This window comes from Strix aluco, chromosome 4 (assembly GCF_031877795.1).
Source record: "Strix aluco isolate bStrAlu1 chromosome 4, bStrAlu1.hap1, whole genome shotgun sequence".
NCBI classification, from domain to species: Eukaryota; Metazoa; Chordata; class Aves; order Strigiformes; family Strigidae; genus Strix; species Strix aluco.
The window spans coordinates 3,194,771-3,210,522 of NC_133934.1; the positions used below are offsets into that span (position 1 = coordinate 3,194,771).

General features: G+C 53.2%; 1 protein-coding gene across 2 annotated transcripts in view; it reads left to right on the top strand.

Moving 5' to 3' along the window:
• Positions 1–8,391: 8,391 nt before the first annotated feature.
• The window catches only part of LZTS3 (leucine zipper tumor suppressor family member 3), a 56,955-nt gene continuing 49,594 nt past the window's right edge, over positions 8,392–15,752 (top strand). For both annotated transcript variants that reach the window (XM_074821787.1, XM_074821789.1), the window contains exon 1: positions 8,392–8,604. The gene's annotated coding sequence lies outside the window, so the exon portion shown is untranslated. The remainder of the gene's footprint in view (positions 8,605–15,752) is intronic.

Below are 15,752 nucleotides of genomic sequence, written 5' to 3' on the forward strand. Positions count from 1 at the left end.
TCTGAAGATTTACAGCCTGTGTCCCTCTCAAATTGCTTTCCTTAAGTAAACACCATGAGTTATCTTCGACGCCAAGTGATGAAAGTGAAGGTCTTGTCTTCTCTCCACGGCTGCTTCGACTCGTTGCTTCAGGAGCAGCAGCAATTGCACTGCACTGCACCAGCAAGGACGTCCACCGGCTGTTCACCAGGTTCCTTGGGTCAAGCTCTTGCATTGCAGTGTTTCATCCCCTCTGGTTTTTACACTAAATGATTTTGGTGTTTCCTCCCCCATGGCTCCCCATGCTCCCCTTCTTTCAGGACCTCCATAGGTTGTTGCAGGCAACCTACCGAAGATGTTGTCCTGGCGTGGACCAAGGGTGCAGCATCCACTACTCCACACCCTGAAGACTTTATCACCCAAACACATGAGGAAGACAAATGGCCGGGTGCAAGGAGCTGATGGATGGAACAGAGAAATTGCAGGAAGCAGAGTTTTGGCCATCTCCGGAAAAGGTCTTTGATGGGACGTTGTCAGACACAGGTATAAAGTCCTACCAGCATGTGCTAAAGGACATCAGAGAGCCCCTATCACCTCTACTGATGGGTACACTGAAGTACCTAAATTAGAAGCACAGTCAAGCCACTCTCCAGCAGATAGAAGACGTTCTTTATGGGTGAAAACAATACTTCTCTCTGCTTGGGTATTTGATTTAATCCCCATAGGAGGATTTTGTATTCCAAAGGTCACCATCACACGTCTGATTTTTCCTGAGAACTGGTAAAATTAGGAGCAAAGTTACAACATCATCGCTACCCCCCTCCTCCTCCATATCATCTTACACTCCTTGCAAGGACAAGGATCTCTTTTTCTTTATTATAATAGGAATGCACAGGCTCCTGTTCCTGTCCCAGATGGCATACCCAAGAGCAACGGCTCCGGATGGACATGTCACAATAAAATCTCCTTTCTATTTATACAGTGCCTATGACCTTCAGCTGTTGCTACATCACGCTAGGCGTAGCACAAACATATTTTAAAACATCCCGGAGTTTGTTTCTGAAAGGTGCATGGGTTCATTATGTTTTCCAAGGGGTCGTTACGTGCATCTACTCTGAACCTTTTCAGAATGTGGTTAACAACTTAATTTTTTCTGTCCGGATCATAATTTCTGGGGTTAAACTTAGTACTTAAAAACACAGATGGGCTCAGTTTAAAGACTGGGAGAGGATCCAATTGTAAGTTGTCCAGCTGGTAAAACACCCTCACTGTTGAAAAACGGGTGAACCTGGGAATTCAGGCAGCTATATCTTCCCATCATTGCCTTTCACTGTGCCTTTTCCCAGCTACACTGATGAGCTATGAACCCCCAGAAAAGTCTTCACAGTGCAATTGGTGTCACTCTGTGACCCACTCACCTTTTAGCCTCCTCCTGCACAAACCCGACGGACCTCTTTACATCTCTGGCCATGAATCAGGTTTCTCAGGCCATTATAAATGTGGCATTTCCCTGAACTTCCTTCAATTTTTCTTTGTTCCCTTTGAACCGCAGGCACACAAGCAGGATGCAGGATTGACCCTTGGTGGGACGTGGAGCTCTTTGGCTGATGCATCCCTCAGCCTCTCATCTACCTTCACTCATAAAGCATATTATGTACATTTATGTATGAATTCATCACACAAATAGGCATTAGGCATCTTTGTTAAACTGGGCTCAAAACTCAGCTCCTGCCCATGGGAAGGAGCACATAGACTTAGCTTTGACTGTGTGGTTCTCCAGCATTAAAAAGGACCCTTGGTGGGCTTTACATGGCCCAGCAGTGAGCTGAGCTGGGAGGAGGGATTATAGCTGGACGTTCTCAGCCTTCCTCCCCTGAGTGCTAGGAGAGTTGCTGTTTTATGGCATCTTCCTTTGGGAGAGATGCAGGATGAGGATGAGGATGAGGGTGGGGAACAAGGCCTTCCAAACCCGTTAATCTAAGCCTGGGGGAAGTCTTGGACTTGTAGTCAAGATACTTGGAGAGAGAAAGTTCTGCTGGGAGACAAATTAATATAAAAGCGAGCTGTGTTTGCTGTTTTGGGAAGGAGAAAAGATAAGACAGGGGGAGGGGCTGGGGTGTTTATTGGGGTGCATGGTAAATAAGGAGCCTTTGGGGTGATGTAGTCAAGAAAGAAATCCTGATTTTTAAAGAGAATGAGGGAGAATATCTGAAAACAAAATGAGTTTTGGGGGCTGAGCCCTATGCAAGAAGGAGGGATTGACTCTTCCTGCTTCAGCAGAGCCTCAGAGTGGTATTTACACTTTAAAAAAATGGTATTTTCAGTCAAAACCTGCTTTGGCTCCCCTTGCCTGGCTCTGTGTAGGGGGGAGCAAGTCAGTCTGGTGGCCAGAGGGACGGGGGCACAGCTGTGATCAGTGAGTATTAAACAAGCCATCCCCTTGCGATGGGACAGAGGGTCAGGGCTAATCCTCTTCAGGCTGCTTGAGTCCAGGGCTCTCATTTAGGGACTGTTGTTAGCTTTCAGCAGAGTGAAATCACTGAAGAGAGTGGCTTAGATCAAGCCAAAGTCCTGCTGACTTTCAAAAGAACTCAGTTATTGATTTCTGGGGACTGTGCTTCTCCCTGGAGGACTGGAAAAAGCCCAAGGCAGTTGCCTAGGATGCCTGTAAACTCTGGCTCTGAGAACAGCCTTGTTTAACGAGGACCTTTCTTAATGCAATTTGAGTCTAAGGTCACTCCCCTGGGCTGCTCTCCGGCAAGCAGACAGCGAGGGGCTGGAGGACCTGTTAGCCAAGGGTACCCTCCCCAAAAGGGGATAGGAAAAACAAGTTAGAAAGTGAGTTAATGATGATTTCTCCCAAAAGCTTTTCCGTGGCAAAGAGCCAGAGATTTCTACCTTGCTGAAGTCGCTGATCTGGTGAGCCAAGGGTGAAACCTACGCAGCGCAGAGCTGAAAGACGTTCGTTTACCACCCAGAGATGTGGTGAAGTTGGAGAGGGGAGAACTGCTAAAATCACCCCAGAAATCAGTCCTCTGTGCGGCGGGTTTTATACGAAAGCTGACTACTGCCATCTGAAACAAGTGTGGCTATGGGCATGAACAGTGCAGACATCTCTGGCACAGGCAGCTGAGATGGCCAAAGCTCCTCAGTCTCCCACCTCAAATAGCTGGACGTAAAAACTTATCAACACAGATGCCAACTCATATGGGCTGATACCTTAGTTGCAGGAGAAAACAGACAGCATTTTGTCTCCACCAAGGATCGCCACCATAAGTGATATTAACAGAGATCCTATGCCATGTCTACCTGCTCTGTGTAGGTGCCTCAAATACCCCAGGACAGTTACAGTGCTATTAGACATGGGCATGAGCAACTGAACCGAGCTCCAACCAACACAGCCAATGCAGCTTGGAGAGCTGCTCACTGGCGTTGATGTAGACACCAAGGTATGGTCACCTGAATGACACCCAGACATCACTGACAAAGAGCTGGGTGCCTGCATGCAGCTCAATCCCAGGCCAACAAAGTCCTTGTAACATCAGGTGTTATTTTCTTTGAGGCAGTAGCAAGGTCTACAGGCAATTTTTACTGTGGAAACCCAGTGATCCCTCCTTGTGGAATGACACATCTTTAGGAAGCGGGTTCTCTATATCCATCCTTGCCCCCCTGAATACTGAACACCATAGCAGGCAGTCTGAAAACAGCCCTCAATACACAGGTCTTTATTATCTTTAACGACTATCAGCCTCCCACTGATTTCAGCGTGATTTCAAGGATGGCCCTGTAGCCTCCTTGACTCTGCGCCCCTTGCAACACATTCACAAAAAAAAAAAAAAAGATCCCCACTCTTTCCTTGCTAAACATGAACCCAAAGGTGTAGAGAGCTGCCAAAGCCGAGCTCTGCCTGTGGGTTGGCATGATGGATGGCAGAGCTCAGCTGAGAGCTGTTTAATTTGGGTGAAAGACACTGTGTGGGAAGCAACCCTGCCTGAGCTCCCAAGGTGTGTAGGAGCCAGCTCGGTTTCATCTCAGCTGATTCTAGCGGCAGCGTGTTGCTTTGGAGAAAACGAAATGCCGGGAGCTGTGGAGGGGAATGGAGGTTAGGACAAATCTCTCCATTCACTTCTGTGGGGATGAGAGCAGCAGCGAAGCTGTCAGTGAGAGCTTCAGTGTTTCTCCACTGAAGGACTGTGGCAGATCTTTTGTGGCACTTGAAGAGGAGATAATAAAGAGCATTCCTGTCTTGCCCATCTTTCTGGGCTTGCACCCTTGGATTCTCACTTGGAGAAAGCCCTTTTCCTAGCAAAACCAGCATGGTCTCTCCCAGTGTCCCTTCAGCATCACTGCTTCAAATTCCCTTGGACTTGAGGAGGGAAGATTTGACACAGAACCCCATACTTCACACAATACCCCAAAGATCTCCATTTCGGCTCCTTCACCTCAAAATCCAACCAAAAGCTGAACCCATCCGTGTCTCCAGGAGTTGCTCACAGCCCCCTTCCTTGGAGAGACCTCTCTGGTCTTGAGCATGTTCAGCATGCCACAAAGTTCTAGCTGGTGATGAGACAGCCCTTGGCATTGGTATTTCTGAGCACCCCCAGACCATCTGCGCTAGTTTCATCCCTCTTCTGGGTCCTTGTGAGGAGGAGGAGACTCCAGCTGAGAGAAAGGGACAGGCCGCCCACTTGTGCTGAGTAACCATTGCCAAATTGGATGCCAGCACATACACACACACACACATACACACACAAAAATATTTCCACTGAGGTTGCTAAGAACAATGGTCTCTTGATTATTTGCTGTCTTAAACACATATGCCTTTGGCAGTCTTCCACGGAGAACAAGCAGTTCAAGCGCTGACCCTCCCGCTCTTGGACCGACTCATCAACATTTCCACATCCAACGCTACCAGCTGACGGGTGTTTCATCAGTGAAGAATGGGACATGACCCCTGCCCTGGGACTTGGCAAGCTGAAGGCAAACACGTGGGCAAGGGCAGAGCCACGTCCTCATGGATGGTGGTGAGAAAACACCTCTTGCCCGTCTCCTTAGACACAACTCCAAACCCACCTTATCATCTTCCAACCCTTCCTTAAAACATTGCCGTGGTGTCTGCAAATCCATGGGAAGAAGTTAGGAAGTGTGCAGCTATCAGTCAAGGTTTGTCACTCCCGTTTCCAAGGACATGCTGGAGTGCAGACACCCTGGCTGGCTCTGCCAGGCAGCCTTAGGTCCAGGTGCACTAGAATCATGTCCCAACCGTGTCCTACCTGAATGATGAGAGCCACTGATGGAGGAAGCACTGGCGCATGTTTGAACCCAGGAAATGTGAGGAGTTGCACAAAATCCTTCTTACACAAGGTGAGAACGTGTTCGTGGTTCAGGTGGTAGAGAAATCAGACTGACTGTCCAGTGCTGGCCGCTTCCTAAAGCAAAGGGGAAAAGGACCGAGGTTCTTGGAGGCAAGGCGTTTGATCTGAACATTATTTGTGATGCTCATGGAGGTCTTCACTCAGTCCTAGGTTGTCTTCCCTGCCTAGGAGAGAGACTTCCAGAGACCCCATCAGTCCCCGGCTATCCAAGATTTTGCACTGTCTACAAATAGTTGGTACTTGCTGAAAAGAGCAGATCTGAAACCACAGTTGGCAAATTGCATCAACAAGCATATTCTCAGCAAGGCATTGTTCCAGTTTGTATATGTCTGAAAAGAACTGTTCAGGCATATGTTAAAGTTGGCACCTTCTCCCTGGGACTCGCTACAATCTGACGGCTGGAGCATGATAACCACATCAAGACACACAAAACACTCAGCAAATAAGGGAAAACAAAGTCCACTCGAGATGTTAGCAGGGCCATGATGAGGACAAGGAGCAGAGGCAGAGCAATGTCCTCTGGAGAGAGCGCTCGTCCTGGCCTGCCGTAGAAAACGACGACATCTGCAAGAGCTTCTTGGAAAAGGATCAACAGTGGCGTAGCAAGAGGAGAGCAGAAAACCTGATGGCCCAGTGCTGGTCTCAGGATAATCCTTATAAAAAGATTCAGCAACTGAAATGGAAGAGGAGGCCAGTGCTGTGTGAACCCAAACCGTGTGAAGTGTCCTACAGGCACCGAGCTTCAACCCACGCCAAGGGACGCAACGCCTGGCAGCGAGGTTGGACTCAGTGGGGACACAAAAAGCATATGAAGGGCTTTCAGCCCTCACAGAGGTCTGGATCCTGCAAAAAGCTCTCCTTTGTGTCAGTGGGGAAGAGGAGCTGGGAAACGCTGCTCCGGCCACCAAGGGTACATCCACTGGTCCCGTGCTCTGCCTGGGTGTCTTTGTAGACAGCTCACCCTCTGGAAACCCTCTGAACTGAAAATGGTTGGAGTGTCAGGGGGAAATATTGTCCTGGTTTTGCTTTTCCTTGGGTGTCCATGTACAGCTGCTGCTGGGGATCGGATGCTGGGCTGACCTGGTGGAGCTGCAACATCATCGGAGCATCCTCTCAGCTACAAAGCTGGCCCTGCCCCAGCCTAGGCATGTCCAATCACTGGGTGGGGGGACACATGCAGATTCCCTCTTCATCCCCTCCCATCCCTTCAGGGTGTCCAGGAGCACCCCAGTGCCCCTTAGAGGGTCGGAGAGGGGAGCTGGAGCCCATCTCCCCTCGGGTGCATCTGTCTTAGCGTTGGTGCTCGATCCTGGAGGTGTGTGGCCAGGTGACAATCAGAGAGGGGTTCCTCTGAGGCTGGCAGCAGCATGGGAAGCTCACGTGTAAACACCCCACACTCTCGTATGCCCCCCGAAAGAGGCTGCACTGCGCTGCTCAAAGAAGACCAGGCTGCCTGTGAGCAAGGGGCTGCATCACACAGACAGGGGTATCCCGCGAGGTCCTGGGCACGTCTTCCTTTCGGGGGGGTGGGGGGGGCAGTCCCTGCAGAAACGTCTGACTTGACCTTCTCCATCCCCCATCAGCAGCCCTGCTCTCTCCCTTCATCCCACCAGATTTAACAGCCAGAAGGACCACCCAGTTCTCCATGCAGGACCTACATTGCTCCACTGCTTGGCAAGGCAGGAGCAGAGTCCCACCCACAGGAGAGTCAGCTCCAATCCTGGTCCCCAAAGGTAGGTAAGTCAGAAGACCTCGGTTGCCTTTTCCATCCAAGGAAGATCACACACAGCCCCTGGAGCTCTGCCAGCAACAACCTATGCAGAGAGATACTCACAGCCTGCAATTCTGTGGGAGCAGTCGAGTGCCTGTCCAGTGTTATTAGCAAGAAAAATTAATTACCTGACCTGCCATTCCACTGGAAAGCAGCAGAAATATGTGGCAGCAACTCCTGTCTCTTCTCCCCCTCTCGACAGGCGAGCAGGAGTGGTGTAACCACTGCACATCCATGGAAGGGGCCAAGAGGGGAACCGGAGCTTGGTGGTGTGTGTTGCAGGACCAAAACCTCCTGCAGCAACCCCCAGTCTGGGGTGAGGTTGGGGGCAGGGGCATGTGCTGCTGACCTCTCCATGCGTTGGAGCTCCTCACCATAGGCAGCATCGTGAGCTTTTTCTTTTCCTTTTTTTTCTGGCACCTCTCATTTCTCCTTGGAGAAGGCAACTCTTTGCTATGTCACCATCAGGAGCTGCCCTGCCTTCAGTTTGAATCCTTGGCCAAATCTGCATGCCATTTGCATGTCCCTTTTTGAGATAATCCGTGTAAGAGGGAATTTGGGGAGTTTACCCCCTCTGCTAGCTCAGGTCCTTGGCCTCTCTGTAAAGTGGGAAAAGAAGCTTTCATCTCCCACACTGACTTTTTTCCCCATCCCAACCCTGCTGGAGGACCCCATGGGTTCAGGCAGGGCTCTGCTCCTGGAAATGGCCGGGGGGGGGACACCAAGGGCCAAATGGGTTTTCCATGGTCTCAAGGTGGACACAGGCAGACAGACACGGTTCCCACTCCCAACCACACACCGTGGAGCTGCCTCGTGTCCCCCAGACACCAGTCATGACCCCGAGCCGCCCCACACCTCCCCTGACCCTGTGCGTGGGGCAATGTCGGGGCTCAGAGGTATTGGGGGGCTCTTGTTTTCCGGGCCATGGGGGCGATGAGACACGGCAAGGCTGCGGGGGGACGGAGCCAGGGCACCACGGGGGTTGACCGGACCCCAAATGTCCCCTGTCCCAGAGCTCTATGGGGGGAGATGCCGAGGGGGGATCCATGGAGCATCCCACCTCCCCCAGCCGGGGACAGGGCCTGACCCAGCAGAGCCCTGTCCTGGGGACGGGGGGTGGCGAGGGAAGAGTTAAAGGGAAGGCGAACAGATCCTCCCTCCATCCTTCCCTTCCTCGCTGTTAGGCTGCCGCTTTGACAGGGGGTGGGGTCGGGGCTGGCCGCCGTTTGCCGCAAGAAGGGGGGGGAAACGTGGCTGCGAGTGTGTGTGTGTGTGTGTGTGTGTGTGTGTGTGTGTTGGTGACATATGACAAAATGAGATGAGACCCCTCGGACGGGAGCGGCCACCCGGCTGCGCAGCCAACGCCGCTTGATCCCCAGCCCGGTCCCTGACACCCCCCCCCCCGCCCCCCCCCCCCCCGCTGCCCATCGCTGCCCACCGCGCCTGGACCAGTCGGAGCCCCCAGCATCCCCGCCAAGAGTAAGGCTCGGGGTGGGGAGGAACTGGGAGGAACTGGAAAGCGGTACTGGGAAAGGCGGGGGGACGACGTGGGACGGGGTGGGGAGGGTGACAAGGAGGGGGGGGTGGTGTCCCTGGAGGGTGGGAAAGATGTGGGGTGCACAGAAAGCAAAGGGGGGGACCTGATGCTGGAGCTTCGCTCACCTGAACCATCCACCCAGATACAATTGGGGGGGGAGGAGGGGGAGGAGAAAATTTTGGGGAGGGGGGTGGAGGATGGGCTGCCAGCGCCGATTTCTGGTGTGATGGAGGGGAGGGAGGCTTGTTTGTGCCTAAAGTCGCAGCTGCCTGGATTTGGCCCCGCGGGGCCGTTTGGATATGACAGCACCCAAAAATAGAGTGCAAGGCGAGGAGGGGTGTTGGGGTGGCGGGGGGTGGAGGAAGGGGGGAGACCTGTTTGCCAGTGCCCAGCAGGATCAGGTTATTCCCCCCCTCCTTCTCCGCTTCCCCAGCTTCTTTTATTTATTTCTTTATTTCTTTTGCAGTGATGTCAGGGAGGGGAGCGGTGGCTGGGGATGGGGGGTTGGATTCAAGCAAAGGAGGTTGCTGGCGGCCGAGTGATTAACGTGCAGTTGCTGGGAATTATGTCATCTGCCTCGGTGCTGGGTGGCCCTCGCCCAGCAGCGGCAGGGAGGGAGGGAGGGAGGACGTGGGGGGACGTCATGACACGGGGCTCCCCGCTTGGGACTTCACCCAAGGAGGCTTCGATGCCTCCCTGGCTTTGCGAGGACATGGCCATCGAGTGTTCCCCCCATCACCCTTCGCAACACCCAAATCACGGGTGCACGCTGGCAGGGCTGTGGGTGCAAACCCACCCCACTGCCCTCTGCTCCCCCAGGGTGCCCAGGCCCACGGGCTCCATCCCCACGCAGAAGAGGAGCAAGTTGCTGCTCTTCCCGATGGCTCATCCCACTTGCTGGCCCGGCAGCTGGGTTTGGAGGGTGTCATGATGAAGGAAGGATGAAGGCAGGCATCCCCTCTGCCAGCTCCTCGGGAGAGAGCAGGGCTGGAGCTGCTGCACTGCAGCAGGAGCCCCATCCGGGGATGCGGGTGTGCCCGGAGGGGAGGGCAGGGACCCCCTCTGCCACCCCCATCCGCTCCTCAGAGCCAAGGCGAGAGAGCCTGGGGGACCTGTGGCTGTGAGCGGCCCCCCAAGCCGGCCAGTCCCTCTACTCCGGAGGAGAGCATCGGGCTGCTGGATGCTCCACAGCCTCCTGAGCTTCCCCCTGAGCATCCCCTGCCTCCTCCCCATGCATGTGGGGAGCTGGGGGAAGAGGGCAAGGCCTGCCAGCTGAGCCAGGTGTGGGTCCCCGCTGCACATCGACACCCTCTTCCCTCTGCTCCGCACCCCGTGAAGCTCCACGCAGCCCCATGCAGCACGGCAGAGGGTCGGGCAGGCAGAGGAGCAGGCAGATACAAGCCGGAGGGCTGCAGGAAGATGTGAAGCAGAGGCAGGAGGGGTGGGCAGATGCAGTGGGGCTGTGCTGGCATTTTCTGCCCCACATCGCAGTACATGGGAAGGGTGATGCCAACAGCTTCCTTAATCCAAGCTGGGAGTCAGCAGGTGTAATTCAAGCCAGGGGATGCCACTTGCCCCGCCAGATAGCCTTTGGCAACTCCCTTAGCTCTTCAGTGCTCTGCTTTCAACAGCCTCCAGCACATCCTTTATTCGCAAACCTGCTCGGGCAGTGGATTGTGCCAGCAGCTGAGCCCTCGAGGGAGGTGCTGGCATTAAAAGAGGGTGTAGGATCTCAAAGCACCCCCAGTCTCCAGCAGCCAGGGGTGGGAGGCTCCACCATCACGTGCAGTTTGTTCGCCCGTCCCCTCTCCACGCAGGGAACCGTGTGGTTTGTTTATGTGTGGCCCTGGTTCGAGCGGCGATCTGCCGTGGCTATATATAGCATGCGATGTTGTCATCCGAGTTCAGCCTGGCTGGGGAATTTATTTTCTGCAAAGGTTGGGAGGCGAATGGTCTGAAAACAGGCGTGGAAATGCCAGAGAGGTGTGATTCCCCATCTGTGGTGTCCAGGCTCCTGCAAGGGAATTGGGCATGTTGTCCTAAGCGTTGGCCTTGTGCTGACAACGGAGCAGAGGAGGAATATGTGGAGGGGCTGAAATTTCCCTCGTTGGCTCCCTGCTGCAGGGGTGGGCATTTAAAAAGACGTGCAGCAGCGTGCGTGGCTGTATGGGCTCCAGACAGGGACAAGACTTCCTCCTCCTTGAACTCCTCTTTGCTGGGTACCGGCCTGATGTCCCAAGGAACCAACCCCCAGCCCCAAATCCAAAAGGAGGAGGTAGAAAAACATCTGAAGGTCCAACATCTGGTTGCAGGAGCCTAGATATTTGGGTGACAGCAGCAGCTTGAGCTACCAGAGATGGGATCAGGAGAGCCCCAGACTCCATGGGGGCTGCAGCATCAGCTCTGGGCAGCCGCTGCAGCACCCATCGCAGGGACATCACCATGTCATGGTGCACAATGAGGGCATCTCTTGATTGCCCATCCCTCCCCGGAGAAGGAAATATGGTCCCCTGCCTTGCAAAAAAAGGCAGATGGGGAAGGTGGTTTCCAAATGTACTGTGAAAACCACGTTGCATCAGCAGTCAGAGGCACTCGCTGCATAACTGTGTGGAGCAGGAATCTGGATAAACCGGGCTGCAAAAAGTTTCTGAAGGAAGTCATGTCCCGATGGGGAAGCTTAAGAGTTAAGAGGGTGTTGCGGGAGCTGTTGTAGGGTTTAAAATCTGCTTCTTCATGAAGGGGAACTGAGCACACCAGGGAAAGCCCAGCCATGCCTGGGGCTGTCAGAGAAATCCAGCAAACAAAGGGTGAAACGAGGAGATTTCTTGTTTCCCTTCACAGAGGATCTTTCCCCATTAGTCATTCTTGTCACAGGAGCTGCCAAACACAGTTATTATTTGAGGGATCTGAAAGTGAAATGGAGGCACGCATCCAGGAGTCCAGACGTCCCTGCCCCGCAGGCCAGGGGGAGCAGGCAGGGACTCCCCCAGCCCCTCCGGCTCAAACCATGCTTCTCCTCCATGGGTAAAGCCTTCATATCCCATGCTGGATCGCTGGATTCCTCCTTCTGTTGTGCTTCCTGGGAGCCCTTTTCATGAAGGACATGGTGGCACCAGGAGCCATAGGTAGGCTGTGATGCTCTGTCCTGGAGGTGGTTGGTGGTCCAAGCGTTTTGAGACCCTGCAATAAGCCAGGTGGTTCCCAGCAAGGAGCAACATGCACCCAAAACTCATCTTTCCTATCACCCTGTGGCCCCATGCACCATCATGGGGGGAAAGGACCATGCTAATACACTCCATTTTTTGGAAGCCAGGGGCTGGATTTTTGCCTTTTTTCCGCTGTTCCTGTGAGAACACATCTTGGTGGGGTGGTGGGTGAGGACATCTGTTCTGAGACCCTCACAGCGGTGGTCCCAGAACAGGAGGGGACCAGGCAGGGAGACCACAGCCAGGAGGAGGTTCACCTTCTCAGCAGGGCCAAGAAGATCCACGTAGCTCCTTAAACAGCAAGGAAAGCCAACACAAGTGTTACAGCAGCTATCAGGAAAGAGGGAGATGGCTTATGCTTTATAATCCAGGGCTGGCTGGAGCCAAGAGCTTTCCTGGCAGAGGGAGCTGAAAGTCCCCTTGACCTGGTGGAGGAGCTGCAGAAGCTCCTGCTTCTTCTCAGCAGAGCTGCTGCAAGGCTTGACATCAGGCTCCCAGTGATCTTAGCTGAGTTTCCCCCTTGCAAAATCGTTTCTGGAAAGAATATGTGGATCCTGCTGGTTTTTATCTGGCTCCTGAGTCAGGACAAGTTTTGGCTGAGCCTTGCTGGAGTTTGACCCCAGATGAGACCTGGTGGCCTTCCGCCTTCTCCCCGTTGACTGCTGCCGTGGCTGGCACCTTCCTTCTTATGTGTGTGCATCGAGTTTTGGAGTAGTCACAGGGGCTGGAAAAGTTTTGGGTTTTCCTTTAGATGAAAGTAGAAAGTGGGATAACTGGAGCATGTAGACCATGGGCAGCTCTTGTGCACAGAAGGATCCACGATGGCTACACCTACAGCAGCCTGGGTTGGCTCAGACATCAGAGAAACTTTCCTGGCCTCCAGCAGTTGGTAGTTAGGAGATTTATTCAATGATCTGAGCTTTCCCTTTTGCTCCATGATTTTTTTCTGGTTGCTTTCTGAGCCCCTGTGTGCCCTGTGGCTTCCTCTGGCATCCTTCCCACTCCCACTGCCCACCCAACAGCCACCTCCAGCCTTTCAGTCCTCAACTAGTCCCACTGGGTGCTGCTGCTGGAGGCTGAACTGCTGCATTTATCAATGCAAAATGAACCCACATGCCTCATCCTCACACAAGTATGGAGACCAGCAACCCTCCTTTTCTTTTGGGGCCAAATCCTGATCACAGGCCAGCAAGATGCTCCAAGTTTAGACAGATGTAATAGAGCCTGCTCTCTTTGTAGGAAGCTCAGTAGGAAGACAATCATATTATTAACACACGCTGCTCTTCACACAACCAACCTCACAAATATTTATCAGCTGGAGAAATACATGGGCTTGGAAGTTGCCAAGTAACATAACAAGAGGCGCTTTTAAATAAATATATGTGCATCTGCGGGTGACGAATTAACCAAATCCCTTGATATGTGGCCCAAAGACATGTTTTCCTCTGGAAGCCCAGCACCAGTAATAATAATAATGATCTGAGCCAGGACAAAAACCTGAGATAAACAATTTCTGACCGTGTGTCCAGCACCTAGTGAATCCCAGGGGAAATTAGTTCCCTGCTTGGGAGCTCTGCAAGTGGATTGATGCCTGCTGGATCGGTGTCTGCCAGGAAGGAGGTTGGGACAGGAGTGTTTTGCAGGGAAAGTGGGAGCAAGCCCAGTGCACTCGGTTGGGTTTCACCCTGCATCGATGCACCTCTCCTATATACCTATAGGACCATTCTTCTCTATAGGCTCAGGTTTTCAAGATACTTGTTGTAGACCCTGTATTGCTCAGCAGTTCTCCATGTTTCCTTCCTTCCAGCCCCGAGGTCAAACAGCAGGGCACATTGGACCTCTTCTTCTCCAAACCAGGTGGCTATGTCCCATAAATCCAGTGGGAACATTCCTTGCCCCATCTTGCCCAGGCATGGTCTGCACTCTCCAGATGGCCACAGTTTTCCTGTTTTCCTGTTGCTAAATCCTGCTAAAGGCCAGTTTGCAAGTTTTGGGGGGCTATTACAGGAGTAAGTGCTGCCAGGGGAGACAGGGTGAGTTTGCAGATGAACGGGGATTTCTCACCCAGTTCCTTCTTCCATGGGGAAGCCCTGGCTTGTGGGGCTGGGATTTGGTGGAGATGCTCCCATGCAAATCCACCATCTCCTCCCCACCATCACCAGAGAGCATGGCCTGAGGGTTTTGCAAAAGGGTTGACATTTTGGGGCCATTTTGGGGTTCCTGCCTGAACAAAAGCATGAAGAGAGACTACCTGGGCGTGAAACTGGTAGGCCAAGTCAACTGGGTGAGCAACCCCAGCTGTGTGGTTTTGGGGAAGACCAACACTGCCTGCTCTCAGCGGGCCCCAGGATAAGGGGGGCAAAAGAAGAGAGACCAGCCAAAACAATGGTGGCGGATATTGCCCAGAGAGGTTGTAGATGCCCCATCCCTGAAAACATTCAAGGATGGGAGCTTCTACTGGGTCCACAGCCATCACAGTGCCCTGCAGACACGTACTGGAGATGATGCGCAAGGGGAGGTCAGAGCTTTTATTAGTCCATTTGCTGGAGCTGGAAAAAACAGACCAGCTTTCGGGCACAGGAGCTCATCTCCTTGTCCCTGCTTTCTAATTATATCAGCTGATCTAGTACAAGCTCGTTCCACTCCCTGTGGATCGTTGCCTTCATTACATCCCCAGCTCTGCCCTTCATAAGCACTTGGAGTAACAGCCAAGCCATCCCACTGGAGATGTTGGGGATGGGAGGACTGGCTGTCCCACCTCAGACATTTCCCTGCAGTGGGGTCTTCTGCCTCCAGCAACACAAGGAATTGCAAGGGGCTGGGGAAGAGGGGAGAGGGGACAGGGACATATTGGTGTTTGTTTTGGCAAGACCGTGGATCTTGCCTTGCTGTTGTCCACCCAGGGTGATTGCTCCAAGCTGTAGGGTGGAAAGCCAGGGAGGGCTGTCCCTGTAATGGGGGCCAGCTGGGATGGGTCCTCAGGGTGGCTCAGAGAGGCCAGGACAGAAAGAAAAGGATGAAAACATCCCCCCAAACCATCAAGGATGCTGGGCTGAGATGGGCAGAGCTGCACCCTCAGGACCCCTGCACTGCACAGAGCAGTTCCCTGGCTCCCACGGCTCTGCTCCCCCAGGCACCATGGTTCTGCTCTCCCTGCCCAGGGCAGGGGGGCTCTGGGAAAGATCAGGACCTGTTCTTGGCTCAAATTTCTCTCTCCTCAAATAAATACATTTCTCAAAAGGCCTCTAGGAGAAGCCACAGCTCCACCCAGTTTCAGCTCAGCAAGGGCATAAATACCTGTCTCCAGGAGCAAGCTGAATAGAGCCCATAAAGCACAGCTCTCGCACCAGTCTCAGGGAGACCCTGATGTTCTCCACAGCTTCCAGCTCCTCCTGTAATGTGAATAATAAATCACTGCTGCCGAGCTGGTCCCTGGCCAGCCATTGCGCAGCAGGAGTCTGCTCTCCTCCTTCCTCCGATCTGTGGGCTGCTGCACTCTTCCTCCCAGCCACTGCACTCTTCCTCCCGGCTGCTATACTCTTCCCCCCTCCCGGTGGTTTTCCAAGCTGGGATGCAGTTGTAGTTGCATTTGCAGACCCCAGGGCTTGATCTCTTTGGGGATCAGGATGTCCCCAACAGCCAGGAGTGGTTTTAGTGGTGTTGGTGTCCTGAGTGGAAAGTTTGTACTCTGTTTTGTGCTCTGCTACTGGCATTTCATGTGGTCCTTAGCATGTTCCTTAACTGCAGACCTCAGTTTCCCTCTCCTAGGCTGTATTGCAGCCCCTCCAAGCCCAGGGCAGCAATGGTAAGGGACTGCACTGAGTGGGAACTAAACTGGGGAATATGATGAGATATTATAAAATCTGATCTTGTGGCTAAAGCAG